Raw genomic sequence first — 7,999 nt, 5'->3', positions numbered from 1 at the left:
CCCTGTCCCCTGTCCTGTTCCCGGGCCAGCCCTGGTCCTTGTCCCCGTCCCCATTTCCAGAGCCACGCGCCACCTCCAGCCCCATCCCTGTTCCCATCCCTGTCACTGTTCTTGTCCCTGTCCGTGTCCCCATCCCTGTCCCCAGTCCTGTCCCCATCCCTGTCCCCATTTCTCTCCTCGTCCCCATCCCTGTCCTCATCCTTGTCTCCATCCCCATCTCCAGTCCCATCCCTGTCCCCATCCCTGTCCCCTCTTCTCTCACTATCCCCACCTGTGTCCCCACCTGTGTCCCCATCCCTGTCCCCTCTTCTTTCATTATCCCCAACCGTGTCCCCATCCCTGTCCCCACCCCTGTCCCCACTCCGTCCCCCGCCCAGGGCCGGCAGGGTGGTGGCAGGGTCACGAGCGGGGTGGCAGGGCGGTGACAGCTCGCCGGCGGGGTGGTGACAGCGCGGAGGCGACAGGGCGGTGTCACCAACCCCCCCCCCCCCCCCCCGCCCGCCATCCCCGCGAGCGCCGAGGGCAGCGGGGTCAAACTTTGTCACCTGCGCCCGGCTGGTGACAAAGGTGACCCGGCCGCTCGCGCCCTCGGGCTGGCGGTCACCTTTCCAAGGACCCTCCGCTCCCGAGCCACCGCCCCCGGCGCCGCCACCCCCAGTGCCACCACCCCGCGTCCTCCTCGGCCACCTGCGCCCGCCGAGCCCCCCCCCGCTCCTCCTCCTCCTCCTCCTCCTCCTCCTCCTCCTCCTCCTCCTCCTCCTCCTCCTCCTCCTCCTCCTCCTCCTCCTCCTCCCCCCGCTTCCCCGGCCCGGAGCTCGGGAATTCCAGCCTGGATCCCCCGTGGATCGGGATCGGAATTGGGATCGGGATTGGGATTGGGTCGGGAGTGGAAGCGGGATTGGGATCAGGATCGGGAGTAGAATGGGGAGCAGGAGCAGGATCGGGGTTGGAATCGGGATTGGGATTGGGATCGGGATTGGGGTTGGGGTCGGGATCGGGCGCAGGATTGGGATCAGGATCGGGAGCGGAATGTGGAATAGGGAGAAGGAGCAGGATGAGGATGGGGATTGGGATCGGGATTGGGATCAGGATCGGCTCCCTGAGCCCGCACCAGGAGCGGGAACAGGTCCCGGCTGTTCCCAGCAGGGCAGGGGGGATCCCGGGGTTTGGGGGCTCAGGGAGGGGCTTTGGGGGTGATCCCAGCGGTTATGGGGGCTCCACCCATGGGGCCAGGCGAGCTGGGAAAGGCGGGGAGCAGCCGGGAACGGGGCTGGGGTGCCCGGCTGCTTTAACCCGTGCCAGCCCTGCTGGAACTCCCGGGACAGAGGCAGATCAGAAACCGGGATGCCAGGCTGCTAACCCGTGCCAGGCTTCTTTAACCCATTCCAGAGCTGCAGGAACTCCCGGGACAGAGGGGGATCAGAAATTGGGGTGCTTGGCTGCTTTAACCCGTGCCAGGGCTGCAGAAACTGAGGCTCCTGGATGGTTTAACCCGTGCCAGGCTGCTGTAACCCGTGCCAGCGCTGCAGGAATCGCGGTGCCAGGCTGCTCTGACCCGTGCCAGGCTGCTGTAACCCGTGCCAGCGCTGCGGGAGCTCCCGTGCTGCGGGCCCGGTGCCAGGGTCACCTCCGGGCGCTCTGAGCCGCCGTCTCTCCCTCCCTCCCTCCTCCCTGGCTGGCCCGGGCCGCGCCGAGCCAAATCCCGCTGTCACATGGAGCCGGGCCGGGCCGGGTGAACGCGGGGCCGCGGATTTGCCGGGCCGGGAGCGCGCTCGGCCTTTCCCGGCGCAGCGGGGCCGGGATTCGCTGCCAGCCCGTAATCCCGGCCGGCAGGCGGGGACAGGAGGCGACAGGAGGCGACAGGAGGGACAGCGGAGCTGGTGGCTCCTGGTGCCGTGGGAGGGGTTGGTTGGGCTGCCTGTGTGGGGGGGTCCCATGCAGGGTGACACCGTGTGAGCGGCGTCACACTGTCCCCATGAAGGTGTGACCCCTGGGAGCAGTGTCACACTGTTCCCATGCAGGGTGACCCCCCCATGAACATTGTTTGGGTGTCCCCATGCAGGTGTGACCCCTCTATGAGCGGTGTCACAGTGTCCCCATGCAGGGTGACCCTTCTGTAAGTGGTGTCATGGTGTCCCCATGCAGGTGTGACCCCCCCCATGAACATTGTTTTGGTGTCCCCATGCAGGGTGTGACCCCTTGTGAGTGGTGTCACATTGTCCCCATGGAGGGTGACCCCCTCTGAGCAGTGTCACATTGTCCCCAAGCAGGTGTGACCCCTGTGAGCGCTGTCATAGTGTCCCCATGAAGGTGTGACCCCCCCCATGAACATTGTTTTGGTGTCCCCATGCAGGTGTGACCCCTCTATGAGCAGTGTCACATTGTCCCCATGCAGCTGTGACCCCTGTGAACGGTGTCACATTGTCCCCTTGCAGGTGTGACCCCTGTGAGCGGTGTCACAGTGTCCCCACGCAGCTGTGACCCCTCTGTGAACAGCTCCATGTCCCCAGCCCGATGTGACACCCGTGTCCCTCCCTGGGTCCCGCCCGATCCCAGCAGGGCGGGATGTGGGAACTCTCTGGGGACATCCTGGGACAACCCCATTGTCCCCTTTAGGATCCCCCCAGGATTCCCAGGACTCCCCGTGCCACCACAGCCCGCCCGGGGTGTCCCCTGAGTGTCCCCAGTGTGTCCCCAGCAGTGTCCCCAGCGTGTCCCCAGCAGTGTCTCCCGCCTGTCCCCGCTACCTGGGGACAGCACAGCTCGGTGGCCCTTTGGGGACACCACGAGGGGACATCTCCCCCCCCTCGGCCACCCCTCTTTGGGTAGCAGTGACAGTGGTGACGGGACAGGCCACCACCTCCCTGTCCCCCTGTCACACGTGGCTGCCCCTCGCGGTCCCCTCCTGCCGGGGGCTGTCCCCAGCGGGGTCGGGGTGTCCCCAGCGGGGTCGGGGTGTCCCTGTCACCACTCCAGACTCCCCCGTGCCTTGGGAAGCGGGAGGAATTCGAGGCTCTGCCCTGTCCCCCTTCTCTGCCCGGGGTCACCCCAAAACCCAAATTGGGGGGGGTCCCATGGTTGTGTCCCCCCAGATCTGCTGTGTGCCTCAGTTTACCCCTTCCACAGGATCCGTGGAGAATGGGGGGGTTCGCCCCCCCTGCCCCCCGCTCTTGGGGACCCTGGTGTCACCCCCGCCGTGGGAGGGGACACGGGAGGACAGGGGGGGACCGAGGGACCCGAGAGGGACTCCTGGAGCTGGGATCCCTGAGGGATCATGGAGATCGGGAGGGAGAGGGGATCCCGGGAATCGGGGTACTGCGGGGGGTCCCAGGAGAGGGATCCCAGGATCAGGATCCCAGGTTTAGGATCCCAGGAGAGGGATCCCACGTTTAGGATCCCATGTTTAGGACCCCGGGAACAGGATATCCCAGGATCAGGATCCCAAGATTAAGTTCCCAAGATCAGGATCCCGAGATCAGGATCCCAGGAGTGGGATATCCCAGGATTAGGATCCCAGGTTTAGGATCCCAGGTGAGGGATCCCAGGAGCTGATTCTGATGAGCAGGGGTGCCAGGAAAGGAAATTCCAGGAGCAGGATCCCAAGCTGGATCCCGTGTTTAGGATCCCAGGATTGGGATGCCGGAGCAAGCCATCCAGGAGCAGGATCTCAGGTTTAGGATCCCAGGTTTAGGATCTCAGGTTTAGGATCCCAGATTTAGGATCCCTGGATCGAGATCCCAGGTTTAGGATCCCAGGATCGGGATCCCAGGTTTAGGACCCCAGATTTAGAACCCCAGGTTTAGGATCCCAGGTTTGGAATCCCAGGTTTAGGATTCCAGGTTTAGGATCCCAGGAGAGGGATTCCAGGATTGGGACCCCAGGTTTAGGATCCCAGATGTAGGATCCCAGGTTTAGGACCCCAGGTTTGGATCCCAGGTTTAGGATCCCAGGATCGGGATCCCAGGTTTAGGATCCCAGGTTTAGGATCCCAGATGTAGGATCCCAGGTTTAGGATCCCAGGTTTAGGATCCCAGGTTTGGAATCCCAGGTTTAGGACGCCAGGTTTGGATCCCAGGTCTGGATCCCAGGTTTGGATCCCAGGTTTAGGATCCCAGGATCGGGATCCCAGGTTTAGGACCCCAGATTTAGAACCCCAGGTTTAGGATCCCAGGTTTGGAATCCCAGGTTTAGGACGCCAGGTTTGGATCCCAGGTCTGGATCCCAGGTTTGGATCCCAGGATCGGGACCTCAGGTTTAGGATCTCAGGTTTAGGACCCCAGGTTTGGATCCCAGGTCTGGATCCCGGGATCGGGGCTGCCCGGCCCCGCCGCCCGCGCTCGGAGCCGTCCCCGCGCTCGTTTGGGGTGGGGACACCCGGGGTGGCAGCGCCGCCCGGGTCCCCCCGGTGCGGGCGGGCTCGGCCACGGGCTCGGTGTCGGGGCAGGGCTTCCCGGGGGGGCTGCGCCACCGGGACCCCCAGATTTCGTTTAATTCCCTTTAATTTCGTTTCATTCCTTTTTAGCAGAGCGGGCGCGGCGGGGCCGGGCCGGGAGGAGCGCACCCGCTCTCGGGAGACCTTGGCGGGCTTGGGGACAGCCAGGCCTGGGGCTGGGGTGTCCCCAAGGCCTGGGGAGGGTGTCCCCAACCCTCCCGCACCGGGGACACCCCGCACTCCCCGGGCGCGGCCGCTCCGGTAACGAAACCGGCGCTGCCCGAGCTCAGCGCGGGCCCGACGGGGCTGGGGACACGCGGGGATGTCCCCGAGGGTGACAAAAGGCACCCACGGTCCCGCGGGGTGGGCACACTGCTCGGGTGTCCCTGCACGGTCACACGGTGCCACTCGCAGCAAGCCGTGTGTGACCACGGGTGTGGCCACCCCGATGTCCCCAAAAGCCACCGGGGGACGGGAGGGGTGGCCGGCCACGCTCTGCCCCGTGGCCGTGTGGCCGTGTCCACTCACACCAGCCGGACACCGCCCCACGGCACGCGTGGCCATTGCCCTGGTGTCCCCGCACTGTCCCCTAGTGTCCCCGCACTGTCGCCATTGTCCCCTCACGCTTACCAGTGTCTCCGTGTTTGTCCTGCAGCGTCCCCGTCCCCTCGTGCCCCATGTCCCCTCACAGTCCCCTCCGTGTCCCCTCACAGTGTCCCCGTTGTCCCCTCACAGTCCCTGAGGTTTTGCCCCGTTCCCCGTGTCCCCACACAGTTCCCGGTGTCCCCTCACAATTCCCGTGTCCCCTCACTGTCCATCCGTGTTTCTACACGGCTCCCCCGTGTCCTTGAACTTGTCCTCGTGTCCCCTCACGGTCCCCGCGTGTTTCTGCCATGTCCCTACACTGTCCCCTGGTCTCGTCGTGCCCCGCGTGTCCCCACGCAGTTCTGGGTGTCCCCAAACAGCTCCCGGTGTCCCCGCACTGTCCCCCTGTGTTTTTCAGTTTTCCCGTGTTGTCCCCAGTCTCTTCGTGTCCCCTCAGTGTCCCCCCGTGTCCCCGCAAAACTTCCCCGTGTCCCCGTGCAGTCCCCAATGTTTTCTCACAATTCCCCCGCGTCCCTTCACTGTCCCCGGTGTCCCTTCACAGTCCCGTGTCCCCACGCAGTCCCCTCAGTGTCTCCTCGTGCTTCCTCACATGCCCGGTGTCCCCTCAGTGTCCCCCCGTGTCCCCACAGAATTCCCCCGTGTCCCCGTGCAGTCCCCCAGTGTTTTCTCACAATCTCCCCGTGTCCCTTCACTGTCCCCGGTGTCCCCTCAGGGTCCCTCGTGTTTTCACAGTTCCCCCGTGTCCCCTCACAGTCCCATGTCCCTGTGCAGTCCCTCCGTGTCCCCTCAGTGTCCTTCCGTGTCCCCTCATCATCCCCCGCGTTTTCAGAGTCCCCCCGTGTCCCCTCACAGTCCCCGGTGTCCCCTCAGTGTCCCCCCGTGTTTTCACGGTCCCCCAGTGTCCCTTCACGGTTCCCCCACGTCCTTTCACCATTCCCGGTGTCCCCTCAGTGTCCCCGGTGTCCCCTCAGTGTCTCCCCGTGTTTTCACAGTTCCCCCGTGTCCTCTCACAGTCCCCCCGTGTCGCCTCACACTCCCGTGTCCCCGTGCAGTCCCCCGTGTCCCCTCAGTGTCCCCCAGTGTCCCTTCACGGTTCCCCCGTGTCCTTTCACCATCCTCGGTGTCCCCTCACTGTCCCCCATGTATTTTCACAGTCCCTCCGTGTCCCTTCACAGTCTTGTGTCCCCTCAGTGTCCCCCCGGTGTCCCCTCACAGTCCCCGGTGTCCCCTCAGTGTGCCCCCGCGTTTTCACCGTCCTCTCGTGTCCCAGGCAGTCCCCGGTGTCCCCTCAGTGTCCCCCCGGTGTCCCCTCAGTGTCCCCTCAGTGTCCCCCCGGTGTCCCCGGTGTCCCCGCTCCCGCCGAGGCCCCGCACGGTTCCCGGGCCCCGCCGCTCTCCCCCGCCCCGAGCCCGGTTCCCCGGGGTCCCTTTGCGGGGTTCCCCCGCGGGGCTGTCCCCGGGGCAGCCGTTCCCTGCCGGGGCCGAGCACAGGGATCCCCCGGTGCCCTCCGAGCCCGGGGCTCACCGGCAGCGGCCGCTCCGGTACCGGGGGGAGCGGCGGCTCCGCTCCCGCAGCCAGGCCCGCGGCCGGCCGAGCCCACCGAGCCCGGCCTTACCTCCATCTCCGGGGCACCGCGGGGTGCGGATCCGGCTCCAAACCGGGAAAATCGGGGAATTCTGCGGCGTTTTGTGGCTCCCGGAGCGGCGAGGAGCGGGGGATGCGGCGGGGCGGGCCCGGGGATGCTCCGGGAGAGCGCGGCCGCTCCCGCCGCGGGCCGGGCTGGGCTGGGCTGGGCTGGGCCGGGTGTGCTGGGAAAAGCGGAATATCGATAATAAAAACACCGATAAATGGCGCTGATCGTGCTGATAGCACTAATAATAGGAATAGGAACGGCACTAAGAATAGCAAGGCTAATAGCGACGCTAATACCGCTAATATTAACGCTAATTAAAACAACAACAGCAGCGCTAAACCCGACACGAAAACAACAACAAGCATGCGATAAAAAACGGGAATTTTTGATTAGGGTTATTTGTATGATATTGTTGTTTTTGAGGAGCGGGGAGCCCGCGGATCTCGTCGCTTCCCCTTCCCGGCAGCTCGCGCCCGGTGTTTCCCCCTTTTCCCCGCTTCCCCTTCTCCCGGAGCAAATCCCTTCCCGTTATTGTTCACGTTAATCGTGGGGATAACGGGGAAAAAAAAAAAAAAAAAAAAAAAAAAGAAAGAAAGAAAGAATAACCAAAACAAAGCAAACCAAACAAACAAAAACAGCAGCAGGAAAGGAGCGGGAGCCGTGAGGAGGCGGCGGGGGCTGAGCGGGCACCGGCGGCTTAGCGGGCACCGGGGCGGCTTCTCCGCCGCTCGTTCCGCGGCCTCAGCCGCCGCCCGGGGCCGGGACTCGGCCAAAGGAGGAATTTTCGTTCCAGCGGCTCCCGGGCGATCGCCGCCCTCCGTCTTCCCGGTGGGACCGGCCCGCAGCCTTTCCCCGCGGCCCCGGGGGCTGAGGCCGCAGGGCGGGCTGGGTTTGGGGTAATTTTCCTCGTTTTCGTTAAAAATCGTTGGGTTGGTGGCGCATCCACCAGCGGGCCCGGTGGCGGGGCACGGCGGAGCCCGGCTGTCCGGCTGTCCGGCTGTCCGGCTGTCCGGCTGTCCGGCTGTCCGGCTGTCCGGCTGTCCGGCCCTGCCGCAGCCCGGCGAGGGCAGAACCGGGAACGGGGAACGGAGAACCGGGAGCGGGGAGCCGGGAATCGTTTCGGGCCGCCAGCACCGTCCCCGGAGCGGCGGCTCCGTCCCCGCTCGCCCCTCCGGGCCCCGCAGAACCGGGGAGCGGCCGGGACCACCGGCCTGGAGCAGGGCCCGTCCCCGCGCTCTCCACCCTTTCCGTTCGCTTTATTTCCTTCCCCTTTTCGCCCTTTTGATTTCTTCCCTTTTACTTTCCTTATCCCTGCAGGTTTAGTTCGC

General features: G+C 65.2%; 1 long non-coding RNA gene across 1 annotated transcript in view; it reads right to left on the bottom strand.

Annotated features, from left to right (window-relative positions):
* Positions 1–7,999, bottom strand: part of LOC135299762 (uncharacterized) — a 200,255-nt gene that overhangs the window by 109,201 nt on the left and 83,055 nt on the right. The window lies entirely within an intron of this gene.

The sequence above is a fragment of the Passer domesticus genome, chromosome 4 (assembly GCF_036417665.1).
Source record: "Passer domesticus isolate bPasDom1 chromosome 4, bPasDom1.hap1, whole genome shotgun sequence".
NCBI classification, from domain to species: domain Eukaryota; kingdom Metazoa; phylum Chordata; class Aves; order Passeriformes; family Passeridae; genus Passer; species Passer domesticus.
Note: the sequence above shows the minus strand (reverse complement) of the source record. Positions and strands in the feature narration are given on the sequence as shown.